Consider the following 22,070-nt stretch of genomic DNA (forward strand, 5'->3'; position numbering starts at 1 on the left):
CAAATAGCTGGCTTTACTGTCTTTTGTAAAGATTGTAAAGAATGAATGTAAGGGGCCTAGACAGCTGCCCTGGAGAATTCCTGATTCTACCTTGATTTTGTTGGAGAGGCTTCCATTAAAGAACACCCTCTGTCTTCTGTTAGACAGGTAAGTCTTTATCCACAATAAAGCACGGGGTGTAAGGCCATAACACAAACATTTTTCCAGCAACAGACAATGATCAATAATGCCAAAAGAACCCACTGATGTCTAACAAAACAGCCCCCACAATCTTGTTATCATCAATTTCTCTCAGCCAATCATCAGTAATTTGTGTAAGTGCAGTGCTTGTTGAATGTCCCTCCCTATAAGCGTGCTTACAGTCAGTTGTCATTTTGTTTACTGGAAAATAGTATTTTATCTGATCAAACACCATTTTTTTCAAAAGTTCACTAAGGGTTGGTAACAGGCTGATTGGTTGGCTCTTTGAGCCAGTTAAGGGGGCTTTAATATTCTTTGGTAGGGGAATAACTTTTGCTAGGGCTGAGAGCACATACTTTTTAGTAGGCTAAAATTGAAGATATGACAAATAGGAGTGGCAATATCGTCCGCCATTATCCTCAGTAGTTTTCCATCGAAGTTGTCAGACCCCTGTGGCTTGATCTCACGTTCAATGAGAGACAGACAACAACATAGTTGTTGGCTTGACTGTTGTTGGCTTGACTGTTGATCGACAATAATAAACACACCGGCAAATGGATTAGGTATTGTCAACAGGGTTGTCTCTATTATTGTGTGGCGGGCTGGGATAAACTGATTAAAGTTAACGGCAGAACTAACACAATAACTGGCTTATGGAAGCACTTCTCTAAGCAAAAGAGAGGTATATTATATATTTCTATATAAGCTATTTAAGCTACCTTTAATATTCTTGATCCTAATGATATAGGTCTAGGTTGTAAAACAGCCGAGGTGATAGAGCAATGACCCTGGAATTAAAAAAAAATGTGTATGGGTGGAGAGCGGGTTGGTTTTACAGGTTTACTCGCTCTGGATTGTCAGTACTGCATGTATTTTTGGCTATCGTGCCATGGCTGTGTCAGAGTCGATTGTAGGTTAATTATTGTAGGTAAACTTTTCCAGACACAGCAGGGGTTCAAGCTGTAGAACCCAGTTCCTACATTTTATTATAATAATGGATTTCATCTAACAAAACTATGCTACATTTTATCTCTGGACACGCAGGATGACAAATTAGAGCAAGATTACTGAATGTAAGTATATTATTTACCTTCAGAGGTGAATGTATCAAACCAGTTGCCGTGATAAAACCTTTTTTTTTTGTGCTCTCTCCTCAAACAATACCATGATATTTTTTCACTGTAATAGCTACTGTAAATTGGACATTGCAGTTAGATTAACAAGAATGTAAGCTTTCTGGAAATGTTCTTGTTACTTACAACATCATGCTAACCACATTAGCACACGTTAGCTCAACTGTCCCGCGGGGGGGACACCGATCTAACTTCTTCGGGGTAGGGGGCAGCATTTTCACTTTTGGATAAACAGCGTGCCCAATTTCAACTTCCTTCTACTCATCCCCAGAATATAAGATATGCATATTATTAGTATATTTGGATAGAAAACACTCTGAAGTTTCTAAAACTGTTTGAATCATGTCTGTGAGCATAACAGAACTTATGTAGCAGGCAAAGCCCCGAGGACAAACCATTCAGAATTTAAATTTTTTTGAGGTCACTGTCTTTTCAATGAGTTCTCATTGGGACACCAGATTTCTAAGGGACTTGTTTGCAGTTCCTACCGCTTCCACTGGATGTCACCAGTCTTTGGAAATTGGTTGAGGTTATTCCTTTGTGTAATGAAGAAGTACGGCCATCGTAAATGAGAGTCACTTGAAGTAAATTGTTTGGGAGAGGCACATTACCAAAAAAGTTGCGTCAGTTTGTTTTCTTTTTGTATTGAACACAGATCATCCCGTCTTCAAATTGATCGATTATTAACGTTTAAAAATACCTAACGTTTTATTACAAAAGTAGTTTGAAATGTTTTGGTAAAGTTTACTTGTAACTTTTGATATATTTTGTAGTGACGTTGCACAAGTTGGAAGCTGTGTTTTTCTGGATGAAACGCGCCAAATAAATTGACATTTTGGATATATATCGACGGAATTAATCGAACAAAAGGACCATTTGTGATGTTTATGGGACATATTGGAGTGCTAACAAAAGATTTTGTCAAAGGTAAGGCATGAATTATATTTTTATTTCTGCGTTTTGTGTCGTGCCTGCAGTGTTGAAATATGCTACTCTCTTTGTTTTACTGTTGTGCTATCATCAGATAATAGCATCTTATGCTTTCGCCGAAAAGCCTTTTTGAAATCTGACATGTTGGCTGGATTCACAACGAGTGTAGCTTTAATTTGGTATCTTACATGTGTGATTTAATGAAAGTTAGATTTTTATATCATTTTATTTGAATATGGCGCTCTGTATTTTCCCTGGCTATTGGCCAGGTGGGACGATTGCGTCCCACCTACCCCAGAGAACTTCTCTAGGATATGTGGGAAGGTAGCGTCCCACTTGGCCAAAAGCCAGAAAAAATGTAGCGCGCCAAATTCAAATATATTACAATAAAAATCTATCTTTCATGAAATCACACATGAAAAATAAAAATAAAGCTACACATGTTGTGAATCCAGCCAACATGTCTGATTTCAAAAAGGATTTACGGCGAAAGCACACCAAACGATTATGTTAGCTCAGTACATAGCCACAGAAAAACACAGCCATTTTCCCAGCAAAAGATAGTAGTCACAAAAAGCAGAAATAGAGAAAATTAATCACTAACCTTTGATGATCTTCATCAGATGACACTTATAGGACATCATGTTACACAATACATTTATGTTTTGTTCGATAATGGGCATATTTATATCCACAAATCTCGGTTTACATTGGCGCCATGTTCAGAAATGGCTCCAAAATATCCGGAGAAATTGCGGAGTCAATACTCATCATAAACTTTGATGAAAGTTACATGTTTTACATAGAATTAAGGATACACTTGTTCTTAATGCAACCGCTGTGTCAGATTTAAAAAAAACTTTACGTAAAAAGCACACCATGCAATAATCTGAGACGGCGCTCAAAAATAACAAAATTTCTCCGCCATGTTGGAGTCAACAGAAATACGAAATTACATCATAAATATTCCCTTACCTTTGATCATCTTCATCAGAATGCACTCCCAGGAATGCTAGTTCCACAATAAATCGTTGTTTTGTTCGATAATGTCCATTACTTATGTCTAAGTAGCTACTTTTGTTAGAATGTTTAGTGCACATGTCCAAACGCTCACGCAGATGCAGGCGAACTCGGACGAAAACTTCAAAAAGTTATATAACAGGTCGAATAAACTGGTAGTAGAGAATCAATCTTCAGGATGTTGTTTATCATAACTATCCATCATTTTGCAACCGGAGAATTCCTTTGTGTCTCTAGCAGTTATGGAAAGCAAGACGATATCGTTTGGAACGCGCGTGACCAGGAACTGGCATTCTGCCAGACCAATGACTGAAACACCTCCCATCCGGCCCCACGTCACACTAGAGGCTTCATTCCACATTCTACAGACTGTTGACATCTAGTGGAAGGCGTAGGAAGTGCAAACAGATTCATATCTTACAGGGAATTGAATAGGCGAGGAGTTGAACATTGACCAGTCTCAGAATTCTCACTTCCTGTTTGGATTTTTTCTCAGGTTTTTGCCTGCCATATGAGTTCTGTTATAATCACAGACATCATTCAAACAGTTTTAGAAACTTCAGAGTGTTTTATATCCAATAGTAATAACAATATGCATATATTAGCATCTGGGACAGAGTAGGAGGCAGTTCACTATGGGCACGCAATTCATCCAAAAGTGAAAATGCTGCCCCCTATCAAAAAGAAGTTAAGCAAAAAGTTATAGATCCAGTTGAGGTGTGTTAAGGTGGGTTTCGGAAGCTCTATGTGATTTCGGAAATGTTCTTTACTCGCACACACAGACAATATGGAGTGACATAGTGTGATGCTTACAGACACACAGAGCCTGCAATAGTTACAGTGGGGAGAACAAGTATTTGATACACTGCCGATTTTGCAGGTTTTCCTACTTATAAAGCATGTAGAGGTCTGTAATTTTTATCATAGGTACACTTCAACTGTGAGAGACGGAATCTAAAACAAAAATTCAGAAAATCACATTGTATGATTTTTAAGTAATTAATTTGCATTTTATTGCATGACATAAGTATTTGATACATCAGAAATGTCCATGAAGGTTCCATTATGATCATCTTGGATGTTTTGAAATGAAGCATTTGAAGATGTCAATAGTCTCATCGAATCCTTATTCAGTTCAAGGCGCTTGGTAAACATTTGATTTCTTCATGAAGAGTAATAATCCTTTCTTCGGCTGCATCAAGTTCAATACATTTTTCACAAATTAAGTTATCCATCAGGACTTTCCCCGTGACAACGACGAACATATTACACATTTAATAGCACATGAGTCCCCAGCAGATTGAAAGGAGTTTTCACTGCTGCACGCCGACAGTCCAAAAGAACAAACTTCCCAGCTCCGCCGGGGACTTAGCTGCTACCATGGCCACGGACGCCCCCACCATCCCCCCGCACAACTATGTTGTTGTCTGTCTCTCATTGAACGTGAGAGCAAAAGAAAAGCGCAGGGGGCCGGGTGATATCTTGGTCGGCTATCAGTTGCAGATCGCTTTCTGTTCCTTGCTACGCACCAGCCTGGCTGCGTGTTAGTGTTCGGTGTAGCCTCTCATAGCTGTGTCCGGCTTGTCCCCAGTGTCTGTAGTGGGGGATACAAACCATACAATTACAGCATGTACTGGCCAACAATTGGAGTCAGAATCCTATGCTGGAAATTAGCACTTTCCTTTAGTAGTTTTATGGAGAGCGTTGTATTAGTCGAGGTCCTTATAGCCTGAAAATACTAAGACGTTGGTAAATGTGTTAAATGCAGAGTTTTGATTAAAGTTATTAAAAGTAAAAAACAAAAAGTTTGGCAGGTAGCAAAGTCGCAACAAACAGCACGACAATGAAAAAGTGAATTTGCAGAGTAGGCGAGATACTGTAAAATCTATTTAATATTTTTAACCTTTATTTAACTAGGCAAGTAAGTTAAGAACAAATTCTTATTTACAATGACAGCCTACCCCGGCCAGACCCTCCCCAACCCAATTGTGCGCCACACTATGGGACTCGCGATCATGGCCAGTTGTGGTACAGCCCTGGATCAAACCCGGGTCTGTAGTGACGCCTCTAGCCCTGCGATGCAGTGCCTTAGACCGCTGCACCACTCAGGATCCCCATATAATAGAGAGAACAATCTACTCGCAACCCTGAAGGAAACAGTGTCATATAAATCCCATTTACAGTAGGCACACACACACATACAAACACACAATGTGAAAGATGTCAACTGTTTTATTTTTTATGTCTTAAGGCTCGGTTTAAATACATGTCAACAGATGCCACCCAACAAATGCAACTTACAAGTGTTTTGTCATCTGAACATTATTTTCCATCTAGCCAATGCAGGAAGTCTGAAACAAAGTCCTTCATTAATGTTTTATCAATTCTTCCTATCTATTAATTTTTTAATAGTTGGAATTCTTCAAACAGAAGCCCATGCAGCTAGCATAGGAGAGGCTTTCATTAATCTATCTTGTGTGTGTGTGTGTGTTTTCTGTAGACCTTCCATACTCCCACACACTTCTATTTAAATATTACTTTTCCTTCACGCTAACAATGCAGGAAGTTTGTACTCTGTACCTTTCGGTTTCAGTATTAGTATTTATTAGGATCCTCAATTAGCTGCTGCCGAGGCAACGGTTACTCTTCCTGGGATCCAAACAGGAAACAACACAACACATAAAATGTATTTTACCAGGTAAGTTGACTGAGAACACATTCTCATTTACAGCAACAACCTGGGGAATAGTTACAGGGGAGAGGGGGATGAATGAGCCAATTGTAAGCTGGGGATGATTAGGTGACCGTGATGGTATGAAGGACAGCTTGGAAATTTAGCCAGGATACCAGGGTTAACACCCCTACTCTTACGATAAGTGCCATGGGATCTTTAATGACCTCAGAGAGTCGGGACACCTGTTTAACGTCCCATCCGAAAGACAGCACCCTACACAGGGCAGTGTCCCCAATCACTGCCCTGGGGCATTGGGATATGTTTTAGACCAGAGGAAAGAGTGCCTCCTACTGGCCCTCCAACACCACTTCCAGCAGCATCTGATCTCCCATCTAGGGATTGACCAGGACCAACCCTGCTCAGCTTCAGGGTGGTATGCTGCTGGCATAATATATACATAATACATACATTAATACATAATATACACTGCTCAAAAAAATAAAGGGAACACTAAAATAACACATCCTAGATCTGAATGAATGAAATATTCTTATTAAATACTTTTTTCTTTACATAGTTGAATGTGCTGACAACAAAATCACACAAAAATTATCAATGTATATCAAATTTATCAACCCATGGAGGTCTGGATTTGGAGTCACACTCAAAATTAAAGTGGAAAACCACACTACAGGCTGATCCAACTTTGAGTAATGTCCTTAAAACAAGTAAAAATGAGGCTCAGTAGTGTGTGTGGCCTCCACGTGCCTGTATGACCTCCCTACAACGCCTGGGCATGCTCCTGATGAGGTGGCGGATGGTCTCCTGAGGCATCTCCTCCCAGACCTGGACTAAAGCATCCGCCAACTCCTGGACAGTCTGTGGTGCAACGTGGCGTTGGTGGATGGAGCGAGACATGATGTCCCAGATGTGCTCAATTGGATTCAGGTCTGGGGAACGGGCGGTCCAGTCCATAGCATCAATGCCTTCCTCTTGCAGGAACTGCTGACACACTCCAGCCACATGAGGTCTAGCATTGTCTTGCATTAGGAGGAACCCAGGGCCAACCGCACCAGCATATGGTCTCACAAGGGGTCTGAGGATCTCATCTCGGTACCTAATGGCAGTCAGGCTACCTCTGGCGAGCACATGGAGGGCTGTGCGCCCCACAAAGAAATGCCACCCCACACCATGACTGACCCACCACCGTACCGGTCATGCTGGAGGATGTTGCAGGCAGCAGAACGTTCTCCACGGTGTATCCAGACTCTGTCACGTCTGTCACGTGCTCAGTGTGAACCTGCTTTCATCTGTGAAGAGCACAGGGCGCCAGTGGCGAATTGTGCAATCTTGGTGTTCTCTGGCAAATGCCAAACGTCCTGCACGGTGTTGGGCTGTAAGCAACCCACCTGTGGACGTCGGGCCCTCATACCACCCCATGGAGTCTGTTTCTGACCGTTTGAGCAGACACATGCACATTTGTGGCCTGCTGGAGGTCATTTTGCAGGGCTCTGGCAGTGCTCCTCCTGCTCAAAGGTGGAGGTAGCGCGTCCTGCTGCTGGGTTGTTGCCCTCCTACGGCCTCCTCCACGTCTCCTGATGTACTGGCCTGTCTCCTGGTAGCGCCTCCATGCTCTGGACACTACGCTGACAGACACAGCAAACCTTCTTGCCACAGCTCGCATTGATGTGCCATCCTGGATGAGCTGCACACCTGATCCACTTGTGTGGGTTGTAGACTCCGTCTCATGCTACCACTAGAGTGAAAGCACCGCCAGCATTCAAAAGTGACAAAACATCAGCCAGGAAGCATAGAACTGAGAAGTGGTCTGTGGTCACCACCTGCAGAACCACTCCTTTATTGGGGGTGTCTTGCTAATTGCCTATAATTTCCACCTGTTGTCTATTCCATTTGCACAACAGAATGTGAAATTTATTGTCAATCAGTGTTGCTTCCTAAGTGGACAGTTTGATTTCACAGAAGTGTGATTGACTTGGAATTACATGTGTACATATACATAAATATACATACATAGCACTACATTTACATTACAATTTAGCCATTCAGAGCGACCTAAAGCCGGTGCATTCATCTTGAAATAGCCAGGCAAGACAACATTACAGACGTATCCCAACCATGTATCACATACATAATACAATGCAGAACACAATAAAAAATGCATAAAAATGTGTGTGTGTGTGTCTTCACAGTCCCCTTCATGCCGTAAGGTGTTCTTTAATCTGTTTTTTAAAATCTGTTTTTATTGCTAGCTTGAGTTACCTGGGGTGGCAGAGAGTTCCATTTAGTCATAGGTTTATTTAATACTGTGTGTTTCCCAGCCTCTGTTCTGGACCTGTGGACTGTGAAGAGACCTCTGATTTGATGTCTTGTGTGATACCGATGAGTGTCCGAACTGTGTGCCAACTGCTTGAACAGACAGTTCGTTACCTTCAACACCTCACACTAAGACCAATAGCGATGCTCTCCTCAACTTTGAGCCAGGAGAGATTGACATTTATGTAATTGACATTTGCCCTCAGTGTACATCTAAGTGCAATATGTGCTGCTCTGTTTTGGACCAACTGCAATTTGCCTATGTCCTTCTTTGCAGCAAATGACCACACAACTGGGCAGTAGTCCAGGTGCGACAAAACTAGGGCCTGAAGGACCTGTCTGGCTGAGATATCAAGATAGCAGAGCAACGCCTTATCATAGACAGACCTCTTGCCATTTTAGTACCGATTGAGTCTATATGTTTTGACTATGATAGCTTGCTATCTAGGGTGACACCCAGAAGTTTACTCTCTTCAACTTGTACAATAGCCACATTATTCAATAATAGATCCAGATGAGGTTTTGGGTTGAGCGAGTGATTTGTTCCAAAAACTATGCTTTTAGTTTTTTTGATATTTAGCACCAGCCGATAGCTAGTTCTAGATCCATTCTAAAACATACTGGAGCTCTATTTATTTTACCGTTGCAGCTGACGTGTATACTGTTGAGTCATCAGCATACATGGAAACACAGGCTTTATTCAAGGTCAGTGGAAGGTCATTATTAAACACAGAAAACAATAGTGGTCCAAGCCCGCTGCTCTGCGGTACACCACACTCAAACTAATTTGCATTAGAGAGGCTTCCATTAAAGAAAACCCTTTGTTTTCTATTGGCTAGGTAACTGTCATCCATGATAAGGCAAAGGATGTTAATCCATAACACCTCCGTTTTTTCAGCAATATGTTCTGATCAATGATATCAAAGGCTGCACTGAAGTCCAACAAACCAGCTCGCAAAATCTTTTATATTATCAATTTATTTCAGCCAATCATCAGTCATTTTTGTCAGTGCCGGGCATGTTGAGTGCCCTTCCCTATAACCATGCTGAAAGACTGTTGTTCATGTTTTCTGCAAAACAACATTTAATTTGGTCAAACATGATTTTTTCAAAATGTTTTCAAACCACTGGTAACATGCTGATTGGTCTGCTGTTTGAACCATTAAACGGTGTTTTGCTATTTTTGAGCAACGGAATGACCTTTGCCTCCCTCCAGGCCTGGAGGAGTCGCAATGTATTCCGCTACCAACCCCAGTCATTTAACATCCAGGTCGTCGGTTCCATGTGGTTTGTCCTAATTTAATGAAAGCAATATTTTTTCATATCTTCTGCTCTAACTTTGTAGAATTCAAATCTACAGTGCTTGTCTTTCATTATTTTGTCCGTTATACATGAATATGAAGGCTCAGGGACCCCCTGCATATAGCCTTGTCATTGTTATTTTACTGTGTTACTTTTTATTATTTTTTACTTTAGTTCAGTTGGTAAATATTTTCTTAACTCTTTCTTGAACTGCATTGCTGGTTAAGGGCTTTTAAGTAAGCATTTCACAGTAAGGGCTACGCCTGTTGTATTCGGTGCATGTGACAAATTAAGGTTGAAATTAATTGATTTGACCTGAAATGCGCAAGGTCCTCCACAATTAATCCACAGATAAAAGGGTAAACCTAGTTTGTTTCTAGTAATCTCTCCTCCTTCAGGCTTCTTCTTCTTCTTTGGACCTTATATGGCGGTTAGCAACCAACTTTAAGGTGCATTATCACTTCCAACTGACTGGAGTGTGGACCTCAGTTCATCTTTCAGTCACCAACATGGGTATATGCTCCTAAAAACCAATGAGATGGGAAAGGCGGGACTTGCAGCGCATTAAGCATCACATATAGAACCAAGTTATATTTTAGTGCCTGGCTACGCAGCCTCTTGCAAGCGGTGTGGGTGCAATGATTGAATAACATGTACGGTGTATGTGTACATTTATTGTGCAACGCTCGCGTCGCATGAGCAGTGTGGTCAGCATGTATCAGTCTAATAAATACGTTTCATATATGCTATCCGAAGAATAATAATGAGCTTGTGTTCATAAAAGCCTTAGGTAACATTGGCCTATGGCAGTTCTAGTGTAAAAAAGAGGTATAGTTGCATTCGCAACCGGACTAGATTGTGAACGCTTCTTGCACCAGAATGTAATTGTTTAGCTGCAGCAAGGGAGATTTGCTCAATAGCTATCGTTCGCAAACTGCAGCAGCCACCGAAATGATTAGTTCTTGAGTTTGAGTGTTGAGCAGAGTGCAATCACTTGTTTGCATTCATTATTGACCCATTCGATCATTTAACAGGTCTAAACACTTGTTTCCTACTTTCCTGGAGAAAGATGGGACAGATTTTCTGAGCCCACATGATAGACAGTTGGTGGTCGGAGGGCGTATTAATCCTGCTGTAGAATTCATTGCGGCCAGCAGGTTAAACTAATGACTAAAATTAATTCCTATTTGGGATTTCACCACCATCTTTTTAGCTGTGCAGCAACACAAATTCAGGTCAAGCTCACACAGGTTGCAACAAATGCCGACAGACATTTCCATGAAAATGGGGTGTTAAAGCAGATTACTCCATCATGCACTGGACGGACAACCATCAGTGGCGGTAAGTGCCATTTAAGATGAGGGAGGATGATTTTTTTTGTCATGGGCATGGCCTTATTTTTATTACAGCGTATTGGATGACTCTCATTCATATTCCTTTCACCAGTTCAATGTAACAGAAATATTTTTAGGCTAATACACGATACTCAAATTTCCCCTCACCCATCACGAGGCTGCTAAAACTTAGCCTTTTGAATGAAAGTTTACAACGTAGGTGCACACAAGTCGAGAGACAAATTGGAGGTGACACATGGACAGACGTTCAATTTTGGTCTCATCTGACCAGAGCACCTTCTTCCAGTCATAATTTAAATGACGTTTGGCAAACTCCAAGCGCTTGCGTCTGTGTCTTGGGGTCAGAAAGGGCTTTCTTCTGGCAACCCTTCCAAAGAGCCTGTGGATGTGGAGGTGGCGTCTGATGGTGCTTTTTGAAACCTGGTGACCCCAAGACGCCACCAAGGCCTGCAATTCTTTCACAGTGATTCTTGGGGATTTTGTTGCTTCTCTCACCATCCTCCCCCCTATCCTGGGGGGCAAAATGCATTTGCGTCCTCTACCTGTGAGGTTTTCAACTGTTCCATATCTTTTGAATTTTCGAATAATTGCTCTGACAGTGCTCAGTGGTATATTCAATCGTTTGTGGATCTTCTTGTAGCCATTACCAGATTTATGAACGTCTATGACCATCTGTCTCTTTTGAACTGCTAGTTCTTTTGTTTTCTTCATAGTGTTGGATGACAGCAGGATATTGCATGTGTGTTACCTCATTTTTATACCCTGGTGAAACAGGAAGTGATGTAATGGCTCAATATAGTTCCTTAAGACTTAGATAAACTTAAATAAGTGGAATTTAATTTGTGGTTTAATTTTGGTAGATGTTATTTACAATAATCTTTAAGGGTGCCATTAATTGTGACACCTTGATATGGAGGACATTGATTTTTAAGTAAATCAATAAATTATTTTGGTTGGTTCCATTGAAACATTAATAAAGTACAGTATTTCTCACATGTTGGTATTTTGAGTTTATCTCTATAATTATATTGTTTATATTTGTTTAAGCATTGTTTGTGCGTTACCAGTCAGGGGTGCCAGTAATTTTGGAGCCCACTGTATGTATATATATATTACATTTTTTTCTATAGTTTTTTGAGTGTATATCTATCTATCCATCTTCGTCCTTCATCAGTATAAAGGAGGAAATGTTGCTTACTTTTTGAGCAAAATGAAAGCTGTAATGCATCATGATGTCTTTGCTTGCTGGTTCAGTAGGGGCCCCCAGAGACAGCAGGTCTTGACAGGTGGTCTTGCAGTCAGCAACCATCTTCTGGTAGACAGACCGCTCTCTCTGAACAAGCAGGGGATGCTGCTCTTGCTTCTTCAGCTTGACTGACTTAACAGCTTCTGGCAGATTGGCAGATCTGAAGACCTGGTAGTTGTTCCTCTGACACTGCCAGCATATGTCTGTCCTGGGCTTAGTCCTTGAGATGTGGGGCAGCAATTTTCTCCACAGATTCCTGAAGGAAGACAGCCCGACTACACATACCTATGGAAAATACAGAAAACGTGAGATTAATAAAATAATCTAAATGTATCTATGATTTACATACCAAGTGTTGTCATCGATTCCTTGTAGAGACACCACACTGCTGCTTTTGTCACATGGGATGGCAGCATCTTTCCACCAAGGTGTTTGTGTCCTGGGTGGCGTCCTGGTAATACTATTGCATTATTCTCTGCATAGTTGTTGATGAAGTTCTCCATTGGCATCAAGTACTCATGCTCCAGGTGTAACCTGTGCTTGCTTGGGCCAGCTCTCTATTTGATGGGAGGCATTAGACCATTCTCCTTGCATGACTGGTGGAGGAGAGTCAGGTGTGTTCTACTGATGCTGAAAGACAAATTCCAGATACTAACATTACAAACACTTCATACACGTAAGTTAATGTTAGCTAGCAAGCCAGCCATCTAACCTCCGCTAACGTTAGCTGGCTAATAGCAAGTTTAACTTGGGTCTTTTGTTTGGACATGTAACGTTAACATTTGCTAGCTAGCTAAAACATTTACTAAAATCCCAATCCACAGAGTAATGTTAGCAAGCCAGCCATCAAACTTTAGCTGGCTAGCTAACAGCAAGTTTTAACAAGCAATACAAACCGATTGTCATAGCTAGCTAAAGTTAATAGCTAGCAAGCCAGCTATCTAAACTATCTAAACTCCGCTAACGTTGGCTAGTTAACAGCAAGCTTTAACTTGGGGTCTTTTGTTTAGACAGTTAACGTTAGCTAGATAAAAAAATATATAAATCTCAATCCATAGAGTAGCGTTAGCAAGCCAGCCATCGAACTCCAGCTGGCTAGCTAACAGCAAGCTTTAACTATCAATATGAACTGATTGTCATAGCTAGCTAAAGTTATCCAAACAGGTTCAATGTTAGCTAGCAAGCCAGCCATCTAACTTCCACTAACGTTAGCTAGCTAACAGCAAGCTTTAACTTGGGGTCTTTTGTTTAGACATGTAAACCGATTGCCATAGCTAGCTAAAGTTAACCAAACAGGTTCAATGTTAGATTCGTACTCATATAATGGATGAAAGATTCACGGCAGACTGATTCATTTTCAGAGTCAGAGAGATTCAGCATGGCACGATGGTCCTCCAGAAAGTAGTCCATCACAACAAACTCATCTCTTGGCATGTCCAGCCCACTCATTATATCAGCCAATCATGGCCAGTGGGAAGGTTGTTGACTTTTTCTGTGGCTAAACCAACTAGGCTCGTAATTTAACAATTTTATTCATATTTACAGATGGCATACAATTTTGATATTAAGGCAAATGAAAGTTCACATGTTCGAGAAGGCATTTCTGCCAAAAAACACATTTTGATTAAAAAAAAGAAACATTCGTTCAAACGGCTCTCCTGTGAAGTCATGACTTGCGACATACGACTAGTTTCCTGAATCGGGTCACATATGTGTGAACTCCTTCAAGACTGTTGGAAAAGCATCCCAGGTGAACCTGGTTGAGAGAATAAAAAAAGTGTGCAAAGCTGTCTTTAAGGCAAAGGGTGGCTACTTTGAAGAATCTAAAATATATTTAGATTTCTTTTAATACTTTTTTGGTTACTACATGATTCCACGTGTGTTATTTCATAGTTTTGATGTCTTCACTATTATTCTACAATATTGGAAATAGTAAAAAAAAAAATATTAAAAAAAAAATTGAATGAGTAGGTGTGTCAACTTTTGACTGGTACTGTAGGTCTTGATGGTAGCAAGTACTTACATGCCATTGATCAGAGTTAGAATAAGGATCTGACAAGTGTTGAATGCGCAGTTCAGATATTGTTCAGCTGCCCCCACATAACTGTTTTTCATGGCAAGTGAAGATAGAAAGGATCTGTGTAGTTTCTTCACATGAATGTATCCAAACAATGATCGTACAGCTGACAGAACAGCACGATAAGGAAGGGAGAGGTTATAAGCACTGATCAAAGTAAAAGTTGTCACTCTTCCTGTGTACTATAAAATGGTTGGCCACTGACAGACAGATGGGCCTACCATGCATTCAACCAGATGTAGAGCTAACACCAGGCCTAGTAACACAGTTCTCTTGTGATGTGCTTGTTGATCCAGCACATGAAAACACACACATTTCTTATGTCATGGCTCGTGTAAATTGGTTCCTGAAACATCTGAATCAATCATTTTTGAGGTTTGGGACAATAATGACATTTTGCAACAAATCACAGTTCTGGTATAAACAATGTGCCCTTTAAATGACCTTCTTCCCGCCAATTGACCCCTCCATGCGCAACGCGTAACAGTGGAAGTCGAGGTTGGAGTGGCAGAGGATCTGGTGCAGGATGTAGATAATGGGGCCAAGTACAGCCCTTTACACTCGTACCCGTATACAGGTTGAAAAGATTTGGACACTGATAAATGCCAAAATTGGACTGCAGTGGCTGTACAGTAACATGCTATACCTGACGTCAGAGCTCAGGGTCTCCACTCCACAAGCTCTGCAGTCCAAAGCTCTTGACTGACAGACGCTATGAACTTGAACACTGTGCGCCCCCATCCCTCCTGCTTACTGGGCAACTTTTGCAAATGTTTTGTTGTCTGAGGTAAATGCTTGTAAATTAAGAGGACCATGTATTTTTAAAGATGAGACATTGAGGATGATAATAAATATCGCTTTGGTAACATACAAGTTAGCCAAACACCCTTGAGTTAAAATGTGCACTTCATATTTCCATATCATAAAACTCATGTAGTATACAGTGTCAATGTTGATGATCACTATGTTTGATGTATAGTTACAAGATGACATTGCGTTATACCCTGGGTGGTCCTGAACAGAATGAGCCTGTGTTTGTTGTATTGTGAATACAATTTGCTGTGGACCACGCATCTGAATGCACTCATGACTCTATGCGCACCAAATGAGGATTTCCTTCTGTGAATTGCCTTGTGAAAGACTGACATTGTTTGATCATAATTTATATTTTAGCTAGACATGTTGGCAGTGGAACAAGCTTTCAAATTACGCCCACCTGACCCAGATTGTGATTTATAATGGACCGTTTTTGGATTGCGTAAACAACAACAGTAATTATGTAAAGGCAGGGCCGTGTTCAACACAACTACAAGTGTGCTCGCTCTAGTTCCTCAACAGCACAGCTCTTCGAGCAAAAAAAAAAAACACCTTATAGAAGAAGACTCTTCTTTGAGTCAGAAAAGTGCATTGGAAGGTGTGTGGCTACTTGGAAACACTAACTAGGCCTCTCACTCAAACCCTTGGATTTTTTTTGTCTTATGTTGCACATGGTTGTTTTGTTTTGACCAGATGCAATGCCATTTTACAGTAAACAAATTGACAACAGAATTTCAGAATGCTTATAGGGAAGGACAGTCAACAAGCACAGCACTTACACAAATTACTGATGATTGGCTGAGAAAAATTGATAATAAAATGATTGTGGGGGCTGTCTTGTTAGACTTCAGTGCAGCATTTTACATTATCGATCATAGTCTGCTGCTGGAAAAATGTATGTGTTATGGCTTTACACCCCCTGCTATAATGTGAATAAAGAGTTACTTGTCTAACAGTGTTCTTTAATGGAAGCCTATCAAATATAATCCAGTTAGAATCAGGAATTCCCTAGCAAAAAACAACTTATGGAACAGCGGGGACTGTGAAGCGATACAAACATTGGCACAGACACATGCATACACACACACACATACAATAACATATACATGGATTTAGTAATAATAAATAAAAATACAAAAATATCCCACATTTTCCCAAAATATTCTTTACATGTTACTAAATGAATTCGGCGTATTTTTAGATTTCGTTGTCAACAAATGCTGCAAAAGTACACTAGATGTAAAATGCACATCAAAACAGGATTCAGTCTTGTGTCAGGTGAACTTTTGTGTCATCTTTAATTTTCACATAATCTCTAAACTGCTCCCTTTTAATTGCTATCATGGTTATGCATTAAATTTTTATTCTGTAACAAACATTTCTGCAACGGTTCCGTAACCACAGACGCTGGGAGGTGGGAAGCAAGTACAGCGTGAGGAATTAATAATAAATAGACATGAAACTAAACAAGACCAGCTTCTGGACAAGAGAAACAAAACAACATCGATGCAGACCCGGGGATGAAACTGAGGAAATGACAGATATAGGGGAGGCAATCAATTACGTGATGGATTCCAGGCGAGTCCGATGAAGCGCTGGTGTGCGTAACGATGGTGACAGGTGTGAGTAATGATGAGCAGTCTGGCGACCTCGAGCGCCAGAGAGGGGGAGCGGGAGCAGACGGGACAATTTCAATTTAGCCCTGTCCATATAGGCCGATTCCCACAAGTGTAAGGGGGTAAGGGAGATGCACTGGAACCCGTTTGTGAGGTAGGATTGTATGTGATGAAATGTTTGCAATCACGTTCAAACTGGCTGATATTTGTGGTGGGATAACAGTATATTCATTCTGACACTGTCTCACTCTCCAATCCTTTCAGAGTTGGATTCCTTGTTTAGATTTCTTGTCTCACAGACATTAATTGACTAAAGGACCAGGGGCCGTATGTATCAAGCTGGTTTAGCATCAGCTCCACCCCTGTCCATTTAATCTTATTTATTGTGATCTTCAGGGCTAAACTGATCCTAAATCAGCACTCCTCCTCTGAGATACCTCAGATTAGTGATACATTAGTGTCTGGCCAGCTGGATTCGTATGTGATGCTGGTGACTCAGACAGTGGCCTAAAAAGGAGGGACTCCATCAGTCTCAGACAGTTTTTCACTACATTGGCAAGATTCCTTCTCTTCTCCTTGACTCATCCTCCCATCAGGGCACCATAGCAGTAGGCACTCTGTAGAGGGACACACTGGCCATATCCAAAATCTATCTGAACTACTACCTACTAAAACTACACATAGTGCATTCGGAAAGTTTTCAGACACTTGACTTTTTCCACATTTTGTTACGTTACAGCCTTATTCTAAAATTGATTCAATTAATACTTTCTGAATACTTTCCAAATGCACTGTAGCCCTACTATGTAGTAATTGTACTACGTACTATTTGGAACATAGCCTACTCTTTAGTAAAAACGAATTCAGTAGACAACAAATTTCAACATACTAGCTAAACTCACCCATCATTAGAATGCATAATCTAACGCAAAATTGTGTTGAATCACGCCATTCTTTCATTTAGGTACAGCAAATCTCCTTAACGGATTATCAGCTGAATATAAGCTGGTTTCAAACACGTGTGTCTCTGAAAAGATGATTCTCTTCCTCAAAAGGGTGCAGCGATTTCTACTAGATTAAAAGCCAAAATGAGTTTAACATCCTGGCATTTGAGCATACTCGATTTTCATAATTTCACATGCTATAAAACAATTTTTGCATGCATTATTAAATGCCTACTATTTATTACACTAGTATTAGTATTCACACACGGCCACTGTCTCAAATGAGCCTATTCCCTACCAACAATGAGGCTATTTAGCTTAATTGGTTCAAAAAAATGCCTTAAAAAAAGTGCACTATAGAGAATAAGATGTAATTTCATATTTGAACAACGCTCAGTGCTAAGCCTTAGAATAAGGAATAGATTTTCTTTTGAGGATTTCCCAAGGAAGTGGTTCCCACCCCTGCCCCCCCCAACCAGTTAGTCAGCCATTTAGCCGGTTCGACAGACAGTCAGTCAGTCAGTCGTTCAGTGTCAGCCAGCTAGGGTTGTGACTATCATGGAATTTTGGGGAACGGTTATTTGTCAGGCAAATGACCACGGTCATCAAAGAATCATTTGAAAAGCAAAAAACTATTGTTAATATTGATTAATGTACACTACTGCTATTGGGTAAAGTATACCTACTTTCTAAAATTAATGTATTACATTTGTTATGATGTTTATTTTATTCACAGTCGTCATTCATAATCGCTGGTTACATGATTATACGATTACCGTGCCAGCCATACAGCCAGTCAATCAGTCAGTCCCCACATTAAAAATATACTATAGAATACTACAGTACTTACTATAGAATTCTGTAGTAAACTGTAGGATACTGTATAATGCTATAGTAAATACTACAGTCTGCAAAAACACTACAGTAAATGTAACTTTAGTATTTTTTCATGTGGGTCAGTCAGTCAGTGCCTGGTCCTGTGCCAGTGAGGCTGAGTGGAGAGGGCACGGCTGATGTAGATCACACCGTAAGGTGTCTGGCACCACCCGGGGGAGTTTTAAACGCCTGGCATGGGGTGCAGCCACTATCGAAATTTGTCCAATTATACTGAACAAAAATATAAACGCAAAACGCTACAATTTCTAATATTTTCCTGAGTTACAGTTCATATAAAGAAATCAGTCAATTAAAGTTAATTCATTAGGCCCTAATCTATGGATTTCACATGATTGGGAATACAGATATGCAAATGTTGGTCACAGATAACTTAAAAAAAGGTAAGGGGCGTGGATCAGAATACCAGTCAGTATCTGGTGTGACCAATATTTACCCCATGCAGCTCGACACATCTCCTCCACATAGAGTAGATCAGGCTGATGATTGTGGCCTGTGGAATATTGTCCCACTCCTCTTCAATGGCTGTGCGAAGTTGCTGTGCGAATATTGACGGGAACTGGAACACGCTGTCGTCATCCCACACATGCTCCATGAGTGACATGTCTGGTGAGTATGCAGGCCAGGGAAGAACTGGGAGAATTTCAGCTTTCAGGAATTGTGTACAGATTCTTGTGACATGGGGCTGTGCATTATGATGCTGAAACATGAGGTGATGGCGACAGATGAATGGCAAGACAATGGGCCTCAAATTCTCGTCATGGTAACTCTGTGCATTCAAATTACCATAGATAAATGCAATTATGCCTGCCTATACCACAATCCCACAGCCACCATGGGGCACTCTGTTCACAACGTAGCAATCAGCAAACCGCCAGCCCACACGACACCATACACGTGTTCTGCAGTTGTGAGGCCGTACTGCCAAATTCTCTAAAGCGACATTGTGGTAGAGAAGTTAACATTAAATTATCTGGCAACAGCTCTGGTGGACATTCCTGCAGTTAGCATGCCATTTGCATACTCCCTCAAAACTTGAGACATCTGTGGCATTGTATTGTTTGACTGGTCCCTGAACATTTTACAGTGGCATTTTAATGTCCCCAACACAAGATGCACCTGTGTAATGATCATGCCGTTTAATCAGATTCTTCATACGCCACACCTGTCAGGTGTATGGATTATCTTGGCAATGGAGAAATGCTCACTAACAGGGATTTAAACAAATGTGTGAAAACAATTTGACAGAAATAAGCTTTGTGTACATATGGAACATTTCTGGGATCTTTTATTTCAGCTCATGAAACATGGGACTTTACATGTTGCGTTTATGTTTTTTTTCAGTGTAGAAACACTTGATTTGGTGTTCCATTGCACTACGCTTTGAAACATTTTGTTATGTTGTGCCCTAATGAACACATCCCTCACCTGTTTTGTGTGTCTCATGTGCCTCATAAACGCAAAAAAAGAAACGTCCTCTCACTGTCAACTGTGTTTATTTTCAGCAAACTTAACATGTGTAAATATTTGTATGAACATAACAAGATTCAACAACTGAGAAATATACTGAACAAGTTCCACAGACATGTGACTAACATTAATGGAATAATGTGTCCCTGAACAAAGGGGGAGTCAAAACCAAAAGTAACCGTCAGTATCTGGTGTGGCCACCAGCTGCATTAAGTACTGCAGTGCATCTCCTCCTCATGGACTGCACCAGTTCTGTTACCCCACTCTTCCACCAAGGGACCTGCAAGTTCCCGGACATTTCTGGGGGGAATGTCCCTAGCCCTCACCCTCCGATCCAACAGGTCCCAGACGTGCTCAACGGGATTGAAATCCGGGCTTTTCGCTGGCCATGGCAGAACACACACACTGACAGGAAATCACTCACAGAACGAGCAGTATGGCTGGTGGATTGTCATGCTGGAGGGTCATGTCAGGATGAGCCTGCAGGAAGGGTACCACATGAGGGAGGAGGATGTCTTCCCTGTAACGCACAGTGTTGAGATTGCCTGCAATGACAACAAGCTCAGTCCGATGATGCTGTGACACACCACCCCAGACCATGACAGACCCTCCACCTCCAAATCGATCCCGCTCCAGAGTACAGGCCTCGGTGTAACGCTCATTCCTTCGACGATAAACACGAATCTGACCATCACCCCTGGTGAGACAAAACTGCGACTTGTCAGTGAAGAGCACTTTTTGCCAGTGCTGTCTGGTCCAGTCTGGTGAGGACTTGCCTTACAACAGGTCTACAAGCCCTCAGTCCAGCCTCTCTCAGCCAATTGCAGACAGTCTGAGCACTGATGGAGGGATTTTGCGTTCCTGGTGTATCTCGGGCAGTTGTTGTTGCCATCCTGTACCTGTCCCGCAGGTGTGATGTTCGGATGTACCGATCCTGTGCAAGTGTTGTTACACGTGGTCTGCCACTGTGAGGCCAATCAGCTGTTCTTCCTATAGCTCTGTCCTAGGCATCTCACAGTACGGACATTGCAATTTATTGCCCTGGCCACATCTGCAGTCCTCATGCCTCCTTTCAGCATGCCTAAGGCACGTTCACGCAGATGAGCAGGGACCCTGGCCATCTTTCTTTTGGTGTTTTTCAGAGTCAGTAGAAAGGCCTCTTTAGTGTCCTAAGTTTTCATAACTGTGACCTTAATTGCCTACTATCTGTAAGCTGTTTGTGTCTTTAAAACTTCTTAGGGCTGCAATCCCGTTAACGGGATCGATATGACAACAGCCAGTGAAAGTGCAGGGTACCAAATTCAAACAACAGAAATCTCATAATTAAAATTCCTCTAGCATACAAGTATTTCACACCATTTTAAAGATACACTTCTTGTTAATCCCACCACAGTGTCCTATTTTAAAAAGGCTTTACAGCGAAAGCACCACAAACTATTATGTTAGGTCACCGCAAAATCACAGAAAAACACCAGCCAAAGACTGGAGTCACAAAAAGCAGAAATAGAGAAAATTAATCACTAACCTTTGATGATCTTCATCAGATGACACTCATAGGACTTCATGTTACACAATACATGTATGTTTTGTTCGATAAAGTTCATATTTATATCCAAAAACCTCAGTTTACATTGGCGCCATGTTCAGAAATGCCTCCAAAATATCCGGAGAAATTGCAGAGCCACATCAAGTAACAGAAATACCCATCATAAACTTTGATGAAAGATACATGTTTTACATAGAATTAAAGATACACTTGTTCTTAATGCAACTGCTGTGTCAGATTTCAAAATAGCTTTACGGCAAAAGCACAATATTCAATAATCTGAGAACAGCGTTCAGCCACAAAAGCAAGCCATACCCACCAAATTGTGGAGTCAACAAAAGTCATAAATAGCATTATAAATCTTCACTTACCTTTGCTGATCTTCATCGGAATAAAATGGGTCATATATATTTTTGTTCTTGCTTAACACCGAGTGTGTGTTAGTGTTAATTGTTCAATTCTTTATGTTGAATAATGCGTACAGATGCTATGCCTTATCTGTGTCATGAGTTTTTTTTTAAAGTTTATTTTTA

The 22,070-nt window shown here is 41.0% G+C and overlaps 1 protein-coding gene across 1 annotated transcript in view; it reads left to right on the forward strand.

The window, feature by feature from the left end:
• The window catches only part of LOC111969188 (protein kinase C-binding protein NELL1-like), a 460,771-nt gene that overhangs the window by 48,737 nt on the left and 389,964 nt on the right, over nt 1-22,070 (forward strand). The gene's annotated exons all lie outside the window — the stretch shown is intronic.

Source organism: Salvelinus sp. IW2-2015, linkage group LG10 (genome assembly GCF_002910315.2).
Source record: "Salvelinus sp. IW2-2015 linkage group LG10, ASM291031v2, whole genome shotgun sequence".
Taxonomy (NCBI): Eukaryota; Metazoa; Chordata; class Actinopteri; order Salmoniformes; family Salmonidae; genus Salvelinus; species Salvelinus sp. IW2-2015.